Source organism: Nannobrachium achirus (assembly GCF_963921795.1).
Source record: "Nannobrachium achirus genome assembly, chromosome: 15".
In the NCBI taxonomy this organism is placed as follows: Eukaryota; Metazoa; Chordata; class Actinopteri; order Myctophiformes; family Myctophidae; genus Nannobrachium; species Nannobrachium achirus.
In genome coordinates this window covers 48,973,427-48,999,504 of record NC_137822.1, presented here as the reverse complement: position 1 = coordinate 48,999,504, position 26,078 = coordinate 48,973,427, and the positions used below count along the sequence as shown (strand labels likewise).

The window sequence follows — 26,078 nt, the reverse complement described above, 5'->3', positions numbered from 1 at the left end:
AGACCAAAAATACGGCCAAAAAGTTCATTATTTTCTGTTAATTCTGTAAACACAATTTACTTTCATAATATTCTAGATAGGCCTAAATTGCGCATGCAGTGAAATATTCTTGCTTGTTTTAATTTAGATTTTTATGGCAAAGAGCTCAAGAAAATCATAAGTCCATATCTCAAAATATTACAATACACAAGACCACTCAAAAGTAATTAGAGAAATTTCAACCTTCCAAAGTCAGAGTGGCTTGAAGTCCAGTGTGAAATCTCTGCAGTCCGGGATGATTTGGGAGACTATGGCATATCTGCTGCTTCCTAATGCTCTTTTACAAAATATCATTTGTTTGAGACAGAGCGGTAGTTTAAGGACGTTTGAGACCTTTTTTTATCAAATAAAATAATGAAAATAATTCTTGAAAATAGGCGATCTACATGCTCACGTGAGCGTGTGTGTGTGTGTGTGTGTGTGTGTGTGTGTGTGTGTGTGTGTGTGTGTGTGTGTGTGTGTGTGTGTGTGTGTGTGTGTAAACAGTGAGAAAGTATAGTAGTAGAGGAGCCTATGTATTTCCGTAATTTTGGAATGTTAATTTTTGGAGACATGTACATCTTGATTCTTGGGGTTCTCAGAATGCCAAAAAAACATGTCTCCAATTTTTCTTTTGGGGTTTAGCATGTGTAATTAGCATAATTAGACAATTAATTGCCCAAAACAGGAAATGGCAATAACTTTGCTTCTAGGTAACTTATAAAGGTGATCTAAGAATCTAAGTCCATGTTTGTGAGGTCAAGAAATTCATCTGTTACCATTGTGAAGTCATACAACCTTTCCTGATTAGCATAAATTGCATAAATTATGCAAAAATGAGGTGGAAATAAGCAAATTGCTGCATTTTTTAAGTTTTAGTCAACTTTGAAAGCTTCTCACAGACTCTAAGATGTATGTTTGCAAGTCATCAATTATCATCATCCTATAAATAAATCATGCAACACTTTGTCTGTGTAATAATTATGTAATAATCACACCGAAACCAGAAATATTTCTTTGCTTTAAGCTAATTAATAAACATGATCTTACAGACAGTGTAAGTCTGTTTGCATGTCTAGAAAATATTCTCTATCCATAACATATATATATATATATGAGAGAAATGGTCACAGATTTATCAGATTGTTTATTCTAATATTTACAGAAAGTTGTGAAAACACATTTAAATAGAAGGGTCTCCATCGTCATCATCACCAATTCCCAACAGATGTGCCTTGCTTACATTACAACACACCTATTCATCTGCCCCACACATGCACATCTCAGAGCAGTTAAAACGTTAAGATCGACAAGAACAATGTGACACGCACTGGGATTTCTTGCAGCCACATTTGATCAGTTGGGTATTATGGGTAATGGTGGCTGGAGCTGGGGGTTCCCGTGTTGTGACTGGCACCAGTTGTTCTCCCTCAGCCTCCATCCATATTCAGTTACTGGTGGTATCTGTGGGTTATGTACGTGGTCCTGACTCCTCATACCATATTGCCTTGTAATGGGAACGGGCAATGGCTTGATGTAATGCTCCTTGTGTAGGTGGCAGCTTATCGGCTTCTAATTGGTTCTTTATGAATAACCTCCACCTGAGCTCACCAACATCCACAAGATTTGTACCGGGCTTGTGCAGCTGGCAAACAAATGCTTAAATCTTATTATTAATTTTTTTCTGCGTCAGAACTGAGCTTTTTTGTAGTGCCTAGAGTATCAAATGCAAATACCACCTCCACAGGACACCGGTTTAGAGCTTGCCAACAGGTTAACTTTCCCTTGCCAACAAAATGGCCTGTCTGGTCAGTTCCATGATGGCATGGAACCCTGGTAAGTTTTCATACCCTGGTATGTTTTACTGTACATCAATAGAGTTTGAGTGGACATCTTGCCTTGATTATGATAATGTTGGGTTTTCCCTGGAAGAGTTGGAGGGCTTTCTTAGCAAGATAGACAATCAGATCATCTTTGGTGTGGATACCTCACAAGAATAGTTTTTCTGACACCTTCCCTATCGGTGTGTTGTCTTCCACATCATAAGTGGTAGGGGGCTTGCCACCCTGGTGTCGCTTACATGTGGCATCCTTCAGTGAAGATGCAATGCCATAGCGGTCAAATACTACATGAGTCTCACTATGTTCCTGTCCAGTGTGGCTATGAAGTGGTCAGCCCACTGGGAACATGTCTTGATCCATGATGGCTTTCCCATTTGCATTTGCTACTCTAGGTATTACAAAAAAGCTCAGTTCTGACACAGAAAAAAAGGTTGAAACATTTGTTTGCCAGCTGCACAAGCCCGGTACAAATCTTGTGGATGTTGGTGAGCTCAGGTGGAGGTTATTCATAAAGAACCAATTAGAAGCCGATAAGCTGCCACCTACACAAGGAGCATTACATCAAGCCATTGCCCGTTCCCATTACAAGGCAATATGGTATGAGGAGTCAGGACCACGTACATAACCCACAGATACCACCAGTAACTGAATATGGATGGAGGCTGAGGGAGAACAACTGGTGCCAGTCACAACACGGGAACCCCCAGCTCCAGCCACCATTACCCATAATACCCAACTGATCAAATGTGGCTGCAAGAAATCCCAGTGCGTGTCACATTGTTCTTGTCGATCTTAACGTTTTAACTGCTCTGAGATGTGCATGTGTGGGGCAGATGAATAGGTGTGTTGTAATGTAAGCAAGGCATTGGTGTTGGGAATTGGTGTTGACGACAAAAAGATGGAGACCCTTCTATTTAAATGTGTTTACAATATTTTCTGAGAATAAACAATCTGATAATTCCGTGACCATTTCTCATATTGTTCTTTATTTTATATGAAGGATATATATGCAAATTAAGCTAATAAGGGAAGGTTAGATATCCTAGTTATGGAAAGAGAATATTTTCTAGTCTTGCAAACAGACTTACGCTGTCTGTAAGATCATGTTTATTAATTAACTTGAAGCAAAGAAATATAGCTTTCTGGTTTTGGTGTGATTATTACGTAATTATTACACAGATACAGGGTTGCATGATTTATTTATAGGATGATGATAATTGATGATTTGTAAACTTACATCTTAAAGTCTGTGAGAAGCTTTCAAAGTTGACTAAAACTGAAAAAAATAAGCAATTTGCTTATTTTCACCTCGTTGTTGCATAATTTATGCTAATTATGCTAATTAGGAAAGTTTGTATGACTTCAATGGTAACAGATTAATTTCTGGACCTCACAAACATCGACTTAGACTCTTAGATCACCTTTATAAGTTACCTAGAAGCAAAGTTATTGCCATTTCCTGTTTTGGGCAATTAATTGACTAATTATGCTAATTACACCAGCTAAACCCAAAAAGAAAAATTGGAGACATGTTTTTTTGGCATTCTGAGAACCCCAAGAATCAAGATATACATGTCTCCAAAAATTAACATTCCAAAATTACGGCCAACAGAATCTGATACATAGGCTCCCCTACTATAAGGAGAAGCCTTAACTTTGCCGAAACTTGTTCATTTACTTTTGTTTTCCTTCTGTACCGTATGAAGTTGTGATTAACACGGATATGCTGTTCCGATTTATAAAGTTCTCTGCACCTTAATAAAAGCCAGATAAACCTTCATTTTGCTCCAATGCCTCCTTTTTTATACTTCTGGAATGTATTCATCTCTATTGCTGTATCTGAAAGTACTTGTTTATCTGTCATCTTGTAACTGGCAGTGCTGCCTCTGGGCGACATACTTTTCCTCCTAAGATTAATACGACTAATAAGACTGATTCTGAATAAAATGAGTTAAAGCTACTTGTAGAACAGGAAATGACAGCTTGTATATTTTGTAATCTATGCAAGTAATACTTGTAATACTCTGTTTTCTTATGAAGCAATTTCATTCACACTAGCTGGAGGGCAAATGTGCGGACAGCATTCAAGGTGTGTAGTTCTTGAGCACAATAAACATATTTTATGTTAATCATTGTAGACCAGTCTATTTCCACACACTGCCAAAATATGATTTTAAAAGGTGATTACTGGCTTTGGCTGGCAGTGTGAATATACTACAACACCACATTACAGGAATCTGTTATAGTATATTATCACTTAGCAGATTATAATGCTTTTTAACTAGAACATAGTGTTAACAATGTGGGTGTATGAAAGCTGGGGAAGACATAAGGGGCCTCGGAATCTCAAAATGGAGCTTTGTGTAAAACTTGACACAAAGGGTTGTTGTTATAGTGTAATATTATAATTGTGTAATAGCGTAATAGTGTAATCATGTAATAGCGTAATAGTGTAATATTTTAAAAAACGTAATAGTGTCATATAGTAATATTGTGATAGCATAATAGTGTAACAGTGTGATAGAGTAATACAATAATAAAGGGTGGGCATACTAGACTGAGTACCAAAACACAAAGCAGCATGAAGCATTGGAGTTTGGATGCACTCGATGGGAAAATCCTACAGACTCCTCACTCCTACTGAATCCTCATGACTCCTGCTGTTATAGTGTAATAACTAAATGAGGGTATGCATCATATCATATGCCACTCAGATAAAGTAGCAGTTGACCAGTAGCAATTAATTCCAGGTGCCTATAACTATGGTCTTTGCTGTGTTCGGTAGATATTGTCTTTGCTGTATTTGAAGGAAACCAGGTGTTGTTACTTCGTATTCGCTCTCCTATTTTGGCATCGCTTCACAGTAACTTGAACACTTTCAAACTCAAGGTTTTTTTATCCAAGGGTTTAAGAAAAACCTATCCATCATTCTCCTCCTCCACTGAAGCGCTGCGTGCTAAGAGAAGATGAGGAGACTTGCCGTGTCCGAGTTGTTCCTCCTGGCCGCTGTGGTTAGCCTGGCGACAACATCACTGGCACCGGAACACAACAGCTACTGGCTGGACCCTCTGGTCAAGGAGTTTGTGGATCTGGCGATTGATAAAGCCAATCGTCAACTCAATTACGACCATCTGAACTTCGAAAGAATCGAAGGTGAGGCAGACCTCAAGGACCACTGGGTGAAAATAGACGTACGTTTAAGACCAACAACCTGCAGTAAGGAGGAGAGACCACACAGACAACGCCCTGAGTGTCCTTTCAAATCAAGGCCTGAGGTTCGATGCCTTGTTTGTGCCCAGAAGCCAGCAATTTTCAGCCTGAACTGGCAAGATACTTTCATTGACTGTGTTCGCAGAATGGACGAGAGGGCGCATTATGCTCTATGGGATGAAAAATGTAAACCTCCACAACCTCCATTTCCAACGCTGGTCAACGCTAGCCAATAGAGGGTATGCGTGTGACACCATATTCATCATACATGGAAGTTATGCGGGAACACCTATTGAGTGGTAATAAAAAGAGCCAGCAGCAGTTATGAAGTTATGAAGAGTCAGTGCGCCAACATGCGCCCCAATCAAACTCCAAAGCTTCTTGCTACTTTATCTGAGTGGCATATGATATGATGCATACCCTCATTTAGTTCATTCAGATAACTTACGATATGATTAACAATGTTTATTATTGATGAGTATTACAAGTGTATAATGTAACATTTTGACTTGGCGTCGGCTCTGCTTCCCCCTGCTCAGCGCAGCCCGGAAGAACATCATAAACCATTAGGAGCAGGGGGATATAAATATATAAATATATAAACACCCCCCATGGGGGACAGAATTAGCAGAGCCTACTGGTGGAGCTGGGGAGGCGGTGGGGGCAAGCAAGCGCATGGCACAACAGCCTGGAAGGCAGCAGCAAGAGAATGACAGCCTGAGGGGGTTACATAGCTTGGCAAGAGATCAGCTGACTGCCAGCAGGCTGCCACGTCGCCTGTGACGTAGACTGCGTAATAGTGTAGTAACAGACTTAAAGCAACATAGTGCGCAGTGACCCCTCAAGTGTATCTGTATGAACTAATTCTGCTGCGCTACATACATTTATTACACTATAACAGCAGGAGTCATGAGGATTCAGTAGGAGTGAGGAGTCTGTAGGATTTTCCCATCGAGTGCATCCAAACTCCAATGCTTCATGCTGCTTTGTGTTTTGGTACTCAGTCTAGTATGCCCACCCTTTATTATTGTATTACTCTATCACACTGTTACACTATTATGCTATCACAATATTACTATATGACACTATTACGTTTTTTAAAATATTACACTATTACGCTATTACATGATTACACTATTACGCTATTACACAATTATAATATTACACTATAACACAACCCTTTGTGTCAAGTTTTACACAAAGCTCCATTTTGAGATTCCGAGGCCCCTTATGTCTTCCCCAGCTTTCATACACCCACATTGTTAACACTATGTTCTAGTTAAAAAGCATTATAATCTGCTAAGTGATAATATACTATAACAGATTCCTGTAATGTGGTGTTGTAGTATATTCACACTGCCAGCCAAAGCCAGTAATCACCTTTTAAAATCATATTTTGGCAGTGTGTGGAAATAGACTGGTCTACAATGATTAACATAAAATATGTTTATTGTGCTCAAGAACTACACACCTTGAATGCTGTCCGCACATTTGCCCTCCAGCTAGTGTGAATGAAATTGCTTCATAAGAAAACAGAGTATTACAAGTATTACTTGCATAGATTACAAAATATTCAAGCTGTCATTTCCTGTTCTACAAGTAGCTTTAACTCATTTTATTCAGAATCAGTCTTATTAGTCGTATTAATCTTAGGAGGAAAAGTATGTCGCCCAGAGGCAGCACTGCCAGTTACAAGATGACAGATAAACAAGTACTTTCAGATACAGCAATAGAGATGAATACATTCCAGAAGTATAAAAAAGGAGGCATTGGAGCAAAATGAAGGTTTATCTGGCTTTTATTAAGGTGCAGAGAACTTTATAAATCGGAACAGCATATCCGTGTTAATCACAACTTCATACGGTACAGAAGGAAAACAAAAGTAAATGAACAAGTTTCGGCAAAGTTAAGGCTTCTCCTTAGTATGAGTACTGTAGTGTCCACCTTTAAGTTTCTAAAGATTCACACAACATATTAATACTAAATGAGGCTCTCATACAGGATTATAAAAAAGTGTGAGCAGAGGATATTGTAGCGTCCCTGTTACATTCCAGACAGAATAATAAAAACCATGGTTGACCAGTTAACTGAAAAACATTAAAGGACCACTTCACCCATTCATACAAACACTTCAGAACCATTTCACCTGCCCCCGCAATGTTCTCACAAAGAGACTTCTGTACCAGGGACACTACAAACACATTGAAATGAATACTAATGTTCTCAAATTCCAAATGGGGACTTGAGGAGTTAAAATTTCAGAATCTCAATAAAAGAAACTGGTGTCTACATGACTAGAAAGAAACACAGCTGTCTATATGACAAGAAAGAGACACTGGTGTCTACATATTAACCAGAGAGGGACACTGGTGTCTACATATTAAACAGAAACTGGTGTCTACATGGCTGGAAAGATACACCAGTGTCTACATGACAAGAAAGAGACACTGGTGTCTACTGTCAACATATTGACCAGAAAGAGACAGAGGATAAAGTGGTACAGTCAGCTGGGGCATTAAGGCCACTGTGGCCTCAGGTCATGCCATAATGACTAGTATAGTAGTAATAAAATGTATTTTTTAATGTCCATTGTTTTCATATTTAGGTTCATAAAGTTAACATGAGTATATAACTAAATGAGTTTGAAATTAAATCAAAATGTTAGATTTCAGGATTCCAATTAAAAAAGAACAAAAAATAATTCCGGATTCCAATTCAAAAGAAGCAAAAATAGCCAATCTACAAGCTCAAAACGCATCGCAGTGCGAAGCGTTTTGAGCTGGTAGATCTGCTATTTTGACTTTTTTTGTATGAGATACTTAGAATGACAAAGTATAGGACACAGCAATATGCATTGTGGCCCTCTGGAGTGAAGGTGGAAATATAGTGGCCCTCTCCATCATAAAGTTGCCCACCCCTGGTTTAGATGGAAGTTTACTGTGATATCTTGCTCTTGCCATATAAATATTGTTTCAGGGGCACGTACCTGTTTGGCAAGTCCATGTCATGTTCTACTAAACGAAATAGTACATTATGGAATGATAGGTAAAATTGTAATTACTGTTCTATTTTTCTCTCTCTCAATGTTTCTGGGGATGTGCAATAACAAATGTCATACCTCATTTCTTTAAGCCAAAAACCTACATAGCTATGAATATGACTATGGGTTCACATTTACTGTTTTATATTTTCAAGTGTAGCAACAGTGACAACAGGACATTTAGGCAAACAGTGCTCTTATTTAACATTCTCCACACAAGAAGAAAGAGTGCTCTGGCCACGTTCAGGCGTTTGGGCCGATATCTCATGTTGTGTTTATAAAGATGGTTCCGTTGGCAAACCCTCTCAAACAGCGGAGAGGGGACGTGCTCTCTGTATCCTCATGCGTTCTTCACAAATGTTTGGATTCTGTTCCTTGCTGAGGGCCAGAGTCACTGACCTCCTCTCTCCTTCTCCTCTCCCATGCTCCATCCAAAACAACAACACAACACAGCCCTGCTGTCCCCAGTCGGGCAACCTGAAAGCAAACTTCACCTGCCAGAGAGTTTTATTTATCTGCCAGGGGCAGGTGGGCAACCCTTAGTTCAGTAGTCCGCATAGGGGTAAAATCCACACAAATCCAAAATTGGAATAGTAGTCCATCAAAGAAAAGTGGTCCAGTGTGGAGACACTGGTGTCTACATATTAACCAGAGAGGGACACTGTGGCTGTGAAAAAGCCCTGTAGGTAGGAGTGGTTGAGAGAGAGCGAGAGAGACAAATGAGATGGTCTGCAGCTGCCTATTCCAAATCGTCCTCAGAAAATGTCGGAGTCACTGTCATTGTCATAATCATCATCAGCATCTGTGGTGCGTTGTCCAAAAGCTGACGTTCTCTGCCCCAGTCAAAACTAGCAGGTGACGTTCCCTTGACTGCGTCATCACTTTTCGGAGGTTCCACTGCTTGCTGAGGAGAATGCACCTTTCACCCCCTCTTCACGTAGGTCCCACGGTGAGTCTTGGGGGAGAACACAACATAAAGACTGTGTTACTTACATTAATCAGCGGTTTCCATTATATTCATGCAATTCATTCATGAATTCAGGTTGCATTTGTAGTCCTAAAAGGCCATGTTGAGGACCAACAAGGTTTTTCAATTTGTCTAATTGGCATAGAACTAATGTTCTACGCCAATCAGAACGCCTGTGTTGGTCCTCAACATGGCTGATGTAGGACTACAAATGCAACCCATGAATAGTGTAACACTTGCTAGGCACCCCATGCCTATAATGTGTTATAAACACAAGTTGTTCTATGAATTTGATGGATTACCTTGTGCTGTCCTTGCCTATTGTAAATCGCTCTGGATTAAGAGCATCTGCTAAATGCATAAATTGTAAAATCTATAAGTATATATAACTATATAACTATCCTTTTTGCTGTGACGGTAGTTACATGGTTATTATCCTGAGAGGACTAGACTATTTCCCAAAACATAATGTGGACAGTTCAGTCACTTATCTGCCTAGGAATATGCAATCAAATAAGAATGATTGCAGAATATGGACGCTAGGGTTCAAGTGGTTAATAAGCCAAAGTTTCTATCACTCAAAGATTTGGAAGACCCCCCTGTAGTAACTCTGGGGACCCCCGGACCCCCTGTTGAAGTAAGGAACAGTGGCTTTACCTATCACTTTAATACTGACAACAAAGCATTCAAGGCATGCTAAGCTAAGGGGGTCCCTGCTTGCTTCATCCCTCTCTCAGCTAAGGGGTCCCTGCTTCATCTCTCTCAGCTAAGGGGTCCCTGCTTCATCTCTCTATAAGCTAGGGGGTCCCTGGCCTGATAAACTTGACCTTTCACTCTGTACTTAGTCTGCTCTTTTCCCCATTCACCAAAGCTATTTGCCAAAAATAGGAGATCTGCTATTTTTGGCTAGAGTTCTCAGAATATGGACGCTAGGGTTCAAGTGGTTAATAAACCAAAGTTTCTATCACTCAAAGATTTGGAAGACCCCCCTGTAGTAACTCTGGGAACCCCCGGACCCCCTGTTGAAGTAAGTAACAGTGGCTTTACCTATCACTTTAATACTGACAACAAAGCATTCAAGGCATGCTAAGCTAAGGGGGTCCCTGCTTGCTTCATCCCTCTCTCAGCTAAGGGGTCCCTGCTTCATCTCTCTCAGCTAAGGGGTCCCTGCTTCATCTCTCTATAAGCTAGGGGGTCCCTGGCCTGAAAACGTTGAAGACCCCAGGTTTAGCTGCTTGTAGGTTTTTGTTATCTTGGCTAAATTAGCTTAGCTTAGATTAGCTTGTTAGCTTACTTTAGAGTTATGAATATGTGTCCCTCCCAACAAAGGCGAAAGCAGACAGTCACACACCCTTTGCTACAGTACCTACACATCCTAACATTAGTGGTGCATATGATGTAACGTATTTATTATCTTACCTGAATGGACATTTCAATTATTGAAGAAAATACATAATCCGTGCCGTGAGCCTGCAGCACTAGCAGTGTGTAAACACTTTGACCATCCGGTCTAGACCGGATCACGGAAACAGCACGCCTTTTGCAAGTGGGACGGTGGTGTAAGCATACTCTATGGGTGAAAGTGCAAGGAAGTGCAACGGGAGTAAACCGGATGCACTGCAGTAGGCGGGACTTCCTTGTTAAATATATATATAATAAAAAAAACAACAACAAAAGCGATATCAGCGTGAATCAGGTTGTGTAAAGACATTCTGTCAACATCTATTATAGGACAATAATATAGTGCTTTGAGCACTTGGAAAAACGCTATAAAAGTGCTATAAAAATACAGTCCCAGGCCATTTTATTATTATTATTATTATTATAGTCCAAACCAACGCGGATGACGGCCAGCCAGCTGATTGGCTGCTCGGCTCCCATAGATTTGAATGGGGGAGATTCTCGGTTGAATAGTACGGGAACGGGGCCTTTTTAGGCTTATATGTACGGGAGGCAATGAGGCAATGCGTACTATATGACCAAAAATGGGCGAGAGGTGGTTGAAGATCTACATATTTGTGCCTGGTAGCTGGCATAATATATTTGCAACCTCACAACGCGCTTTTATAAGTCCATTTTCACGTTTCACAAATTGTTTCTAATTTATTGCTTAATTTCTGCTTTCTTCTTGTAATTTGAATTAATTTCAATTGTGAAGAAAAGATTCAAATAGATGTACAAGCTCACAACGAGCTTGTATATCTATCTTCATGTATTTTTTTAAGCAATACATTTGATTTCTTTTAAAGTTTTGTTTTTTTTACTTAATGAAATGGAACATGTTCCATTTGTGCTGCATGTATGTAATTTAATTAATTTGAATAATACCATTTTACCCCCGGAGGAATATTCACTTATGGACCATGGAAAAAACAAATTCTGATGTAAACATTAGTCTCATAACGTTTTAGATTGAGATCCAAAAGACATGTGACTATTCCCTGGGACCTTGTGAAAACCGCAGATCTACAAGCTTAGCTGGTAGATCTGCTGTTTTATGTATTGAAATAATGGAAAAAATTGATTGGGGAAAAGAAGCCTTAAGAATACTACGATTTGTATTTATTATTACATTTTGTTCTATTCTCATCAAGTGCTCCAAGTGCTCAAAGTGAAAAGTGCAGCAGCAAACGTTTAGGTCATAGGACCACGGTCAGTGCTATGACACCAAATATAATATGCAGGGAAAGCTTCAACACGCCAGTCCACATCACATGCGAACGTACTCTAGGCCCAGTATGTGATGTGGATTGATGTGTCCGCGTTGTTTCACATTATGCGAGTAAAGCTTCGGTCCACATCAGATACAAACGTAGGGTTAGGGCTAGGGAGGTTAGGGGTATGTGATGTGGATTGATGTGATACTCAGGTCTTGTATATTTCTGCGTCACTTGCGATGCGTAATGTGATTTGCGTTGACTCTTATTTCATGTCACTTGCGTTGCGTCATCTGCGGGGAAAGCTCGCCACGTCAGTCCACATCACACATTGCCCATATGCGGCTAGTGTGTGATGTGCATTGATGTGATTTATGCATTATTTGTGGCTAAAGCTTCACAATCCACGGCGGTCAGTAGGCGAGGCACTGACGATGGCCCTACGACCTTAACATTTGCTGCTGCACTTTATCCTTTTAGCACTTAGAACACTTTATGAGCACAAGCAAAATGCAAAATAAATATCTTTCTTAGTTTGTCTTAATTTTCCTTAAGCATTTAGTGAATGGAGACTTTTCTTGTTTTCAATTGTATAAAGGGGCAAAGCTACAGCTAGACTTTGTGGAGATTTTATTATTATTATTATTGATTGGTATTATGCAGCTTTTATAACACGTTTGTTTGTTTGTAAAGTTACATAGGAGACTGTGGACGGATCTAAAATATGGATTGTACTATTATTGTAATCAAATAATTAAACTGACTATTGTAACGTGAAGATCATGGAATAATTCTACAGAAGGACTGCTTTGCTGCAGAGCCTCTTACTGTTTTTATTTCATTTCTATTTTTCGTTTGTATTGCAGTTCATAAAATCCAATACAAATGTATCATTTTGTATTGTATGCTGTAATCCCTAAGCGGATTCCTCAAGACTCCAACCACACTTGAAATTTCCAAGAATTGTAGCTTTCTAGTTTTGCTATTGTACTGTTTAAACTGCCATTTCTAATGCTGCATTCACACTGAGAGAAGCCAAGCTAATGGTTCGCTTGGTAATTCAATGTATTCTCTATGCAAACCAGCTTTAAAAATTTCCAAGCTGGAAAAAAAGCTTGGACATTTTTTAAGCTGGTTTGCATAGAGAATACATTTAATTACAAAGCAAACCATTAGCTTGGCTTTTCGTAGTGTGAATGCAGCATTAGTGTAGTGTCTCAGTGAACCAGAATCACTGGTAAACTGTCTCTATGCATTCGGTGTATCGGTTTATTGGTCTGATAAATGCATACTGTACAATATAAATGTGAAGTGACTTTACCAAAATGTATGACTTTTTATATATAAAAAAAAAATCACACCCGTGTGAAGTGGAGCTGTGTGTGTGTGTGTGTGTGTGTGTGTGTGTGTGTGTGTGTGTGTGTGTGTGTGTGTGTGTGTGTGTGTGTGTGTGTGTGTGTGTGTGTGTGTGTGTGGGGATCATGTGTACCGATTTTTGTGACATTTGAAGAAAATATGTAGGAAAAGGAGCAAAAAGTGTGTTTTGGAGAAAAATCAAGATGGCGGAAAATCTATCATGGCGCAAATGGGCGTGGCCTATATGGGGAGATGCGTCATGACCCAAGAAATCCAGGGAAAAAATATTTTTAATTTTCCGACCTACGGTTCAAGAGTTACAGGCCAAAACGTAAAGTGGGGTGTTATGGCGCCACCATGCGGCCAAATGACACAATTATTTTTTATTTAATCCTTGAAATCATTATGAACCTCCTCTCCAAGTCTTGAAACTCTAGCCCCTATGGTTTGCGAGAGACAAATAATTGAATGTGAGTTTTTGCGATTCCCATTATAAGTCAATGGGGAAAATTAATTCACTAATAAATTAATATCAATTAAACTATAGAACCTTTCTCTTAGAAAAGTAATAGCCCACGATTCCCGAGTAAGCCGTTCGATTTGACATATGGCGCGAGTGTGTGGTGGCAAAACTGTGGGACTAGTGGCGTGCCGAAGTTTAGGAAGTTCAGGCTACATACAGACACACACACAGACAGACACACAGACAGACCCACACGGCCACGTATAGGGAGCCTGTGCTTCACACAGCTCCAAAAGCAAAAGGCACTGGTATGGAACTCTTGGTTTACCGGGACGGGATTCAATTCCCTGCAGTGCCCTGCTTTTTTTTGTATTCTTTTTTATTTTATTTTGCTCATTATGTTGCATCTTGGGTTGGGATCCTTATTTTTTATGAACAGTCTTCGAAAAACCCCAGAAGACGACATACTTTTTGTTGAAACTCAAGATTGTCCATTTTTTTTTCTTTTTTTTTTCAAAGTCTTTGAAAACCCCCAGAAGACATGCTATAGCCTTTTTTTATTATTATTAGTATTATTATTATTATTATTATTTTCATTGCATACAGGTATTATTGTAGTGGCTCTGAAAGAGGTCCAGAGACCTCAACTATCTTCATATATAATATTTATAGAATCATATTAAATGTCACAGTCCGAAAGTGGTGAAGTTGTCCTTAAGGGAGGCATTCAGACCAAAACTCATATAGGGTTAAATCTGCCTTTTATCATACCCCTTCATACCTGCTTTAATCCATTTCTTTTCATAGCTGCCCCTGTGGCCTGTTGCTAGATTTCGCGGGCTCTCTCATAACTAACATGGTGGATTGTCCTCAGGCTAGTGCGGTTATTTCTTTAGCTTCAAAGTTATTATTTTTCTATTGGATTGTGTTTACACAACGTCCTGAGACCAACCAAACCGCTGTTTTGACCTCACAGGCACTCTTACTTGTCACAAACAGACGAGAAGATCCTCTGCTCCTCCCCTCCCTTTTTAGACTCTCCTCTCTCTGCTCTGGTGCAGAGCTGAATGCCTCCTTTAAAGGTGAGGGTCTAACAGACCAAACTGCAGCTGATGCTGCTACCGTTGTTTCTGGTGTATTGTTGTTGAAGGCAACCGTTCACCTCATTTACATTGGGAAGGATTTTAGCTCAAGCCTCAAAAGGTAAACCTGCCCAGGACTCACTGGTAAAAATGGCAGATGTACAAGCTAACAATGTGTTGCTTCGCGCCACATTGTGATCTTGTATCTGCTGTCTTCACTAGTACTTATGTTTATTCATTTTTGTTTGCACTTATTATATGACTTGATTTTGTAGCGGGGCAGATAAATGCATTTTTGCACTAAAATACTTCAGAAGTGGAAAGAAACCTAAAACTTTTCACAAGTACTCCTTAGGGGTTGTTCCTATGATAAAACACATTAGACACTGAAAAATCAAAATGGCTGCCATGTTTCCAAGATGGCTGCCTCTGAACAGTACGCCAGCCAGTTAATGTCTGATTTTCATAATATTAGAGTTGTTTTGTAGGTTTTAAAACATCCTGAGTTCATTTATTACACTTTTAAAGCAGCCAGAATAACCTTTCTGACTTTTGGTTGGGGTCTTTCCTTACCTGGGACCCCCCAAACAGACCCCTGAGCCTATCTCAGTAATCGCATTGCTCCTGCTCCAGAGCAATGTTAAATTAGATCATAACTGAAGCATTAAAGTTGTTGTAACTGGGCTCTGAAAGCAAAAATGAGTAGTAGCAAATACCCAGGGGTCTTCCACAGGGGGTCCGGGACCCATAGGGGGTCCTCAGAGTTACTACAGGGGGCCTGCCGAATCTTGATGGGGAAGTTTTTTTCTTTTTTTAACTGTTTTTATTAGTATTCTCAGTATTATTTATTACATGTTTGTGTTAGATAGACAGGTTCACAGGTGTTACTGCAGGGATTGCAAGAATTAAGGTATTGCAACTTCTCACTTTGGGCGCGCAGTCTAACATGTCCATTTATTGCGCTGCACTCACACTGACAACACAACACACACACACACACCTCTTTGTTATCGTCACCCCAAAACCCGCACCCTATCCTCTTAAAGAGCTCACGGTCAATTGTACCCAAAGAAATTCACTACTATACATGTCCTCCCTAATAGTGTTGGCAGTTTCCACTATAGCATTTGCAGGGAGGAGAGTGCAAGGCAGGTTATTGTTTGAGCAGCTGCACTGTCCCTTGTAACCTGCTTTGCAGCCACATTTGATGAGCTCAAGTACTGCCTTTGCAGCAGGGAGGGCAAGCAACCTGACTGGACATACCCTCCACTCTCTGAATTCCATCTATTTTTTTCAATTGATGGAAGCTCAGGGCAATTTGTCAGGTATGACAAAGTAGGCATCATAATACGATACCTTCATCAAGGGACATGATTTTGAGGAAGTGCAAACACATGAAGAGGCTGATACCCGATTCCTTATCAAGTCCTTGCCTCCGGTACAAAAAAGGAAATTGATATATTCGAGTGAGTTCAAGTTATTGGATGTTACAAATGTCAAGGGTTCCTTTGCGTACATAGTTTTTCAGGTGCTGACTGGGGAAGAACATTTGTTGGAATCACCAAAAAGACATGGGTCAATGCCTACTTGATGATGATGATGACCAAGCCATTAACCGCTTCAAGGACCTTGGCAAGGTCATTGGACATTCCTCCTGAGCTTATAAACGGTGAGCTTCCATCAACATTGCAGTCGGAACATTTTGCATGCCATGTTTACAGTTCAAAAGGTCCAACAACCCTGGGATTACTCAGATGGGAACTATTTCTGTCAAAGAACTTGGAGGGTGAGATGCTACCTCCAACTCGTGCTGCACTGCTACCACATTATCTCCGCGCCAACTCTGTCACAATGCAGGATAAATCATACCTGACAAATTGCCCTGTGCTTCCACCAATCGAAGAAAATAGATGGAATTCAGAGAGTGGAGGGTATATTCCAGTCAGGTTTCTTGCTCTCCCTGCTCCAAAGGCAGTACTTGAGCTCATCAAATGTGTCTGCAAAGCAGGTTGTAAGGGACGGTGCAGCTGCTCAAATAACCTGCCTTTCACTCTATGCTATGGTGGAGACTGTGTCAACACTATTAGGTTGGACATTGAAGATGATGATGATGAAGACAAATATATCCTGCATGTCTGAAATTACTGTATTGTAGTGAATCTCTTTGGGCGTAATTGACCATGGGCTCTATAAGAGGATAAGGTGAGGGTTTTGGGGTGACAATAACAAAGAGGTGTGTGTGTGTGTGTGTGTGTGTGTGTGTGTGTGTGTGTGTGTGTGTGTGTGTGTGTGTGTGTGTGTGTGTGTGTGTGTGTGTGTGTGTGTGTGTGTGTGTGCAGTGGAATACATGGAAATGTTGTTCTGCGCCCAAAGTGAAAACATGCAATACCTTCATTATTGCAATCCCTGCAGTAACAGCTGTAAACCATAACTGTTTAACACAAAAAAACATTATAAATAATACTGAGAATACTAATAAACCATCAAAGTACAATACATAAAACCAGGATACATAAAAACATTCAAAGTTTAAAAAAAAATCATAGAGATTTGGCAGGCCCCCTGTAGTAGCTCTGAGGATCCCCCCAGGGGTCCCGGACCCCCCGTGGAAGACCTCTGTTATTTGCTACTAGTAATTTTTTATTTCAGAGCTTATTTCAGATCTAATTTAACATTGTTCTGGAGCAGGAGCAGAGCGATTACTGAAATAGGCTCAGGGGTCTGTCTGGGGGGTCCCAGGTGAGGAAAGACCCCAACCAAAAGTCAGAAAGGTTATTCTGGCTGCTTTAAAAGTGTAATAAATGAACTCAGGATGTTTTAAAACCTACAAAACAACGCTAATATTATGAAAATTCGATATCAACTGGCTGGCATCGTGTAAAACATATCCGAAAAGGCGGCCATCTTTAAATCTGGCGGCCATTTTGAAAATTAAGTGTCTAATGTGATTTTTCTAAAGAATGACCCAAGAGGTACACTCTGTAAAATGTTGGTGCTTCTTTCCAGAACTGAAGTATTGTTCTCCTTAACTGCCCCGCTGTGTATTTACAACCTTTTGGGGGAAAAAATAAAAAAATATATATTTTATTTAAAAGATATGTATTTAATGCAAGGATATTTTCGTCTATCAGTGTCTTAGCACATAGGGTGTATAGTCCAGTGTCATAAAAGTCTAATGGTTACGTTTGTCTTCAACCTGTAAATACGTCAAGAAGCAAAAGACGCTGGTCTGGCACTCCTGGTTTCCTAGGATGGGGTTCAATTCCCTGCGGTGTCCTGCTGATTGCACTTACAGGAATGTTGATTTATTGATTTATTAATTCATGTTAAATCATTAATGTATTGATTTATTAATTCATGTTTTGATCTTTCGTTCCTTTCCATTTAAAATCATTTTTCTTTCATTCTAATTCTTCTGTCCTGATCTAGAACACAGAATCAAAAAACCTGATATTTTGTCGAAACTCAAGATTTTCCACCTTTTTTTTTCAAAGTCCTCGAAAACCACCAAAGACGACCAAAGATGTCGTCAAAAGATTTGTGTATAGCTTGTGGGGATGTGTGACACATTGCTGTGCGACCCCTGGAACCCCACTTTTTTCCCCTTAATTCTAAATCTAATCCTAGATTTTTCAAAGTGCGATAACTCAGAAACCAATAGGTTTCAATTGCCCATCTTTTAGTATGTTGTATAGCTCGCCAAGAAGAGTTTAATTCTTTTTTTTTCCCCAGATTGTCTTCAAAACCCCCAAAAAGACAAAAGACGATAGTATGTCGTCAAAACATAGATTTTAAGTCTTACATTTCCAATAGTGCCTATCTTTTGGTATGTTGTATAGCTCGTCGAGACGAACGTGTGGATGTGTGACACATTGCTGTGCGACCCCTGGAACCCTACTTTTTTTCGACAAATGCAATCCTAGATTTTTCAAAGTGCGATAATAGGTTTTAAGCGCCTGTCTCTTAGTATGTTGTTTAGCTCTTCGAGACGAACGCGTGGATATGAAATTAATTCATTTTTTTCAGATTGTCTTCAAAACCCCCCAAATTACATAAGACTATAGTAAGGTGTCAAAACATCGATTTTAAGTCTTACATTTCCGATGCCTATCTTTTGGTATGTTGTATAGCTCGTCGAGACGAACGTGTGGATGTGTGACACATTGCTGTGTGACCCCTGGAACCCTACTTTTTCTCGACAAATGCTAATGCTGACAAATGCTAATGCTAAGAACTGCTAGAATTGTCAAAGTGCGACAACTCGGAAACCAATAGGTTTTAAGCGCCCGTCTTTTAGTATGTTTTATAGCTCTTCGGGACGAACGTGTGGATATGAAATGTATTCATTTTTTTCAGATTGACTTCAAAACCCCCAAAATTACATAACACTATAGTAATGCGTCAAAACATAGATTTTAAGTCCAAAATTTTCGATAGTGCCAATCCTTTGGTATATTGTATAGCTCGTCGAGACGAACGTGTGGATGTGTGACACATTGCTGTGTGACCCCTGGAACCCTACTTTTTTTCGACAAATGCTAATGCTGAGAAATGCTAATGCTAACAACTGCTTGAATTTTCAAAGTGCGACAACTCGGAAACCAATAGGTTTTAAGCGCCCTTCCTTTAGTATGTTGTATAGCTCTTCGAGACAAACACGTGGATATGAAATGTATAAATTTTTTTCAGATTGACTTCAAAACTCCCAAAATTACGTAAGACTATAGTAAGGCGTCAAAACATAGATTTTAAGTCCAAAATTTTCGATAGTGCCAATCCTTTGGTATGTTGTATAGCTCGTCGAGACGAACGTGTGGATGTGTGACACATTGCTGTGTGACCCCTGGAACCCTACTTTTTTTCGACAAATGCTAATGCTGACAAATGCTAATGCTAAGAACTGCTAGAATTGTCAAAGTGCGACAACTCGGAAACCAATAGGTTTTAAGCGCCCTTCCTTTAGTATGTTGTATAGCTCTTCGAGACAAACACGTGGATATGAAATGTATAAATTTTTTTCAGATTGACTTCAAAACTCCCAAAATTACGTAAGACTATAGTAAGGCGTCAAAACATAGATTTTAAGTCCAAAATTTTCGATAGTGCCAATCCCTTTGGTATGTTGTATAGCTCGTCGAGACGAACGTGTGGATGTGTGACACATTGCTGTGTGACCCCTGGAACCCTACTTTTTTTCGACAAATGCTAATGCTGAGAAATGCTAATGCTAACAACTGCTTGAATTTTCAAAGTGCGACAACTCGGAAACCAATAGGTTTTAAGCGCCCTTCCTTTAGTATGTTGTATAGCTCTTCGAGACAAACACGTGGATATGAAATGTATTAATTTTTTTCAGATTGACTTCAAAACCCCCAAAATTACGTAAGACTATAGTAAGGCGTCAAAACATAGATTTTAAGTCCAAAATTTTCGATAGTGCCAATCCTTTGGTATGTTGTATAGCTCGTCGAGACGAACGTGTGGATGTGTGACACATTGCTGTGTGACCCCTGGAACCCTACTTTTTTTCGACAAATGCTAATGCTGACAATGCTAATGCTAACAACTGCTAGATTTTTTAAATTGCGATAACTCGGAAACCAACAGGTTTTAAGCGCCCGTCCTTTAGTATGTTGTATAGCTCTTCGAGACGAACGCGTGGATATGAAATGTATTTTTTTTTTTTTCAGATTGACTTCAAAACCCCCAAAATTACATAAGACTATATATAGTAAGGCGTCAAAACATAGATTTTAAGTCCAAAATTTTTGATAGTGCCAATCCTTTGGTATGTTGTATAGCTCGTCGAGACGAACGTGTGGATGTGTGACACATTGCTGTGTGACCCCTGGAACCCTACTTTTTTTCGACAAATGCTAATGCTGAGAAATGCTAATGCTAACAACTGCTTGAATTTTCAAAGTGCGACAACTCGGAAACCAATAGGTTTTAAGCGCCCTTCCTTTAGTATGTTGTATAGCTCTTCGAGACAAACACGTGGATATGAAATGTATTAATTTTTTTCAGATTGACTTCAAAACCCCCAAAATTACGTAAGACTATAGTAAGGCGTCAAAACATAGATTTTAAGTCCAAAATTTTCGATAGTGCCAATCCTTTGGTATGTTGTATAGCTCGTCGAGACGAACGTGTGGATGTGTGACACATTGCTGTGTGACCCCTGGAACCCTACTTTTTTTTGACAAATGCTAATGCTGACAAATGCTAATGCTAACAACTGCTAGATTTTTCAAATTGCGATAACTCGGAAACCAACAGGTTTTAAGCGCCCGTCCTTTAGTATGTTGTAAAGCTCTTCGAGACGAACGCGTGGATATGAAATGTATTAATTTTTTTCAGATTGACTTCAAAACCCCCAAAATTACATAAGACTATATATAGTAAGGCGTCAAAACATAGATTTTAAGTCCAAAATTTTCGATAGTGCCAATCCTTTGGTATGTTGTATAGCTCGTCGAGACGAACGTGTGGATGTGTGACACATTGCTGTGTGACCCCTGGAACCCTACTTTTTTTCGACAAATGCTAATGCTTAACAACTGCTAGATTTTTCAAAGTGCGATAACTCGGAAACCAATAGGTTTTAAGCGCCCTTCCTTTAGTATGTTGTATAGCTCTTCGAGACAAACGCGTGGATATGAAATGTATTCATTTTTTTCAGATTGACTTCAAAACCCCCAAAATTACGTAAGACTATAGTAAGGCGTCAAATCATAGATTTTAAGTCCAACATTTTCGATAGTGCCAATCTTTTGGTATGTTGTATAGCTCGTCGAGACGAACGTGTGGATGTGTGACACATTGATGTGTGACCCCTGGAACCCTACTTTTTTTCGACAAATGCTAATGCTGACAAATGCTAATGCTAACAACTGCTAGATTTTTCAAAGTGCGATAACTCGGAAACCAACAGGTTTTAAGCGCCTGTCCTTTAGTATGTTGTATAGCTCTTCGAGACGAACGCGTGGATATTTGACTTCAAAACCCCCAAAATTACATAAGTCTATAGTAAGGCGTCAAAACATAGATTTTAAGTCCAAAATTTTCGATAGTGCCAATCCTTTGGTATGTTGTATAGCTCGTCGAGACGAACGTGTTGATGTGTGACACATTGCTGTGTGACCCCTGGAACCCTACTTTTTTTCGACAAATGCTAATGCTGACAAATGCTAATGCTAACAACTGCTAGATTTTTCAAAGTGCGATAACTCGGAAACCAACAGGTTTTAAGCACCTGTCCTTTAGTATGTTGTATAGCTCTTCGAGACGAACGCGTGGATATGAAATGTATTAATTTTTTTCAGATTGACTTCAAAACCCCCAAAATTACATAAGTCTATAATAGTAAGGCGTCAAAACATAGATTTTAAGTCCAAAATTTTCGATAGTGCCAATCCTTTGGTATGTTGTATAGCTCGTCGAGACGAACGTGTTGATGTGTGACACATTGCTGTGTGACCCCTGGAACCCTACTTTTTTTCGACAAATGCTAATGCTGACAAATGCTAATGCTAACAACTGCTAGATATTTCAAAGTGCGATAACTCGGAAACCAACAGGTTTTAAGCGCCCGTCCTTTAGTATGTTGTATAGCTCTTCGAGACGAACGCGTGGATATGAAATGTATTAATTTTTTTCAGATTGACTTCAAAACCCCCAAAATTACATAAGTCTATAGTAAGGCGTCAAAACATAGATTTTAAATCCAATATTTTCGATAGTGCCAATCTTTTGGTATGTTGTATAGCTCGTCGAGACGAACGTGTTGATGTGTGACACATTGCTGTGTGACCCCTGGAACCCTACTTTTTTTTCGACAAATGCTAATGCTGACAAATGCTAATGCTAACAACTGCTAGATTTTTGAAAGTGCGATAACTCGGAAACCAATAAGTTTTAAGCGCCCGTCCTTTAGTATGTTGTATAGCTCTTCGAGACGAACGCGTGGATATGAAATGTATTAATTTTTTTCAGATTGACTTCAAAACCCCCAAAATTACATAAGACTATAGTAAGGCGTCAAAACATAGATTTTAAGTCCAAAATTTTCGATAGTGCCAATCCTTTGGTATGTTGTATAGCTCGTCGAGACGAACGTGTGGATGTGTGACACATTGCTGTGTGACCCCTGGAACCCTACTTTTTTTCGACAAATGCTAATGCTGACAAATGCTAATGCTAACAACTGCTAGATTTTTCAAAGTGCGATAACTCGGAAACCAATAGGTTTTAAGCGCCCTTCCTTTAGTATGTTGTATAGCTCTTCGAGACGAACGTGTTGATATCAATTCTTTTTTTTCCCCAGATTGTCTTCAAAACCCCCAAAATAACAAAAGACTATAGTAGACCAGATGGAAGGATTATATCTCCAAACTGGCTTGGGAACTGTTACCCCCGCGACCCGATTCCGGATAAGCGGTTGAAGATGGATGGATGAATATCTGTTAATGTTGGCAGTGAATAGGATTCACTAAAGGGCTTTGCACACAGGACCGTTGCGTTTCTTTCCGTTTGCTGCATGATTACAACACATTGGATTTGGTGTGCAAGGCTGTGCGGGATCCAAACTGCGGATCCGAAGAGGAGTCATAAAAGGATTCAATGAGTTTTTAACGCATGCGACAAACGCACGAATCGAACTGGGTTCGATCTGGAAAAAAAACGCACAGCCGCAGCCACCTGCCGCATGGCAAACTCAGAGCCGGTGTGCATGAGGTCATAGAGAATAGAGAATCATTGTTTTCTTTCAAAAAATGGAACCGTCCGTTTTTTCCGTGTGAGAAAAACGCGTCGGCATCGGTGTGCAAAGGGCTTAACTCTGCCTGAGTCGACACAAAGCACATCATGATTATGGGAGATTGAGTGATGGTCTGCTGTAGTCCTCTAGTGGCGCTTGTGGGTAATTGACACATCAAGTGTCAGGATGATATATGATAGTTAGCAATAACTATAATAGATTAGACAATTTGACAGACAACATGACAGAAGGACACCACAGGGGATTGAACCCCGTCCCAGTAAACCAGGAGTTCCATACCAGTGTCTTTTTAAGGTCATCTTATCTTGTGTTCTTTCTATTAGTAAAACAAGTTATGGTCATTTGTATATTCACTGTCCCATTGACTCCACTGGAAATATTAAAAAAGGAAAAAGATCTGCTTTAAGTAGCATGTGAGGGGTCAAACTAGGGGTTCTTCATGATTCTGAATCCATTGCAAGCATTTGTTTTGCATAGAAAACATTGCTTGGGTTAACTTTCGGCAGCCCAAAACTGTGAAAAGTGGGAAAAAGTGATGACTCATCACTTTTGACTGTTTTGGGGGGGCCGATATCTAGCCCAGGGAATGTTTTTCATGCAAAACACATGCTTGCAATGGATTCAGAATGATGAAGAACCGCTAGTTTGACCCCTCACATGCTAATTAAAGCAGACTTTTATTTATTTATTTTTTAATATTTCTAGTGGAATCAACTAGAAAACTAGACTCTTTTTCCGCGATGTTTCCAGCAGAGCAGACCTCTCATTCTGTGGACCTTAATGACCAAACTAATAGATAAAACAGAAATAAAAAGTACGGCAGAAAATCACAGGTCCCTCCCATTTTGGTGACTGGGTCCCCGGCTATATGGAGTGTTTGTACGGTAAGAGGGGTCCAAACGTCATGATAAAACATGTGCATTGCACAGATCTGTCTCATAAAATTTGAATATTGTGTAAAAGTTCATTTTCTTCTGTAATATATATTTTTTTAAACTTTCATATTTTAGGTTCATTGCATACAGTGAAATGTTCAAACACTTTTTTTTTTATGGCATACAGCTCATGAAAATCAAAAATACATCCTGAATATCCAACACAAACACTCAAGAATGATTTACAATACAGAAATATCAAACTTCTGAAAGGTTATGTTAATTTGTGCACTCAGTACTTGGTCTGGAATACTTTTGAACACATTTTCTTCATCGATGGGGCGTGGCATGAAGGTGGTCAGCCTGTGGTACTGCTGAGGTGTTATGGAAGCCCAGGTTTGTATTATAAATATATTTATATTATAGTTATAATGGCATGAAGGTGATCAGTCTGTGGTACTGCTGAGGTGTTATGGAAGCCCAGGGTTATATTATAAATATATTTATATTATAGTTATAATGGCATGAAGGTGATCAGTCTGTGGTACTGCTGAGGTGTTATGGAAGCCCAGGTTTGTATTATAAATATATTTATATTATAGTTATAATGGCATGAAGGTGATCAGTCTGTGGTACTGCTGAGGTGTTATGGAAGCCCAGGGTTATATTATAAATATATTTATATTATAGTTATAATGGCATGAAGGTGATCAGTCTGTGGTACTGCTAAGGTGTTATGGAAGCCCAGGTTTGCTTTGATGGAGGCCGTAAAGGAGTAGTTCACCCCCAAAATGACTTTTTTTCTATTGATTAGGAGACTTGAGTTCAATAATATATATATATATTTTTTTTTTTGGTTTTTGTCACATTCCTAAGACAAAGATTTGGTTCAAGTAAATTTACCCCCATTGATTCCGTATGGGGACCCGTTTCTGTAAAGTCACATAATAAAGTCTGATCATTAAAAACAAACATTGTCATAAAAAGGAAATCAACAGTTGAGTGTTTGATGAGCTTGGTTAATAACAACCATTCAAGTCATGCCACGAGTAGACAAACTGTGAACTGCGTGTGACGTTTTTGTTTTTTTATTTTTATCAATGGTATCTTTTCATGCTTTAAGAATTATGCAAAAGTCACTGTGTCAGAGTTGAATATGCAGACGCACGCAGAGGAGAAGAACGAAGCCAAGTACAATTCACCATGTGTCAGTTATCCTATGATTAATTACTCTACACTGGACCCATGGTGTGTGTGTGTGTGTGTGTGTGTGTGTGTGTGTGTGTGTGTGTGTGTGTGTGTGTGTGAGTGTGTGTGTGCGCGTGCGCACGTGCGTGCGTGTGTGTGAGAGAGAGACAGACAGACAGACAGACAGACAGACAGACAGACAGACAGACCAACACAAACATGGTCACTGCAAACAACACATTGGTCACTGTCACATTCTGAAAAAGTATCATCTCCTGAAAAATGTAGGAACTTTAAAAATGCATGTCTAATATATGTGTCCCAGCATAGCAGAGGCCAGAGGGGCAGTCATTTCGGAAAGCACAGCTTTAGACCAGCCCTGAAATTATTATTATTATTATTTTTTTCTAAAATGTGATAAAGCCACAAAAGCATTTCATAAATATCAGGCTACATTTCACTTAAACGCCAGAGCTTAACTCTACATGTAAATAAGACTTGTTTTAATTAATGTGAAGAGAAACCTCACATTTTGCTGGTTACATTTCATCTAAAAGGCTGAATTTCTCAGATCTAGTATTTCTGCATGGCATAACTCTATA

General features: G+C 39.5%; 1 long non-coding RNA gene across 1 annotated transcript; it reads right to left on the bottom strand.

Annotated features, from left to right (window-relative positions):
- Positions 1 to 6,849: 6,849 nt before the first annotated feature.
- Positions 6,850 to 10,578, bottom strand: LOC308299463. Its single transcript, XR_013962778.1, has 2 exons — positions 10,496 to 10,578; positions 6,850 to 9,064 (listed from the first exon to the last, which is right to left on the bottom strand). It is a non-coding gene; the product is annotated as an uncharacterized lncRNA (long non-coding RNA).
- Positions 10,579 to 26,078: the final 15,500 nt, after the last annotated feature.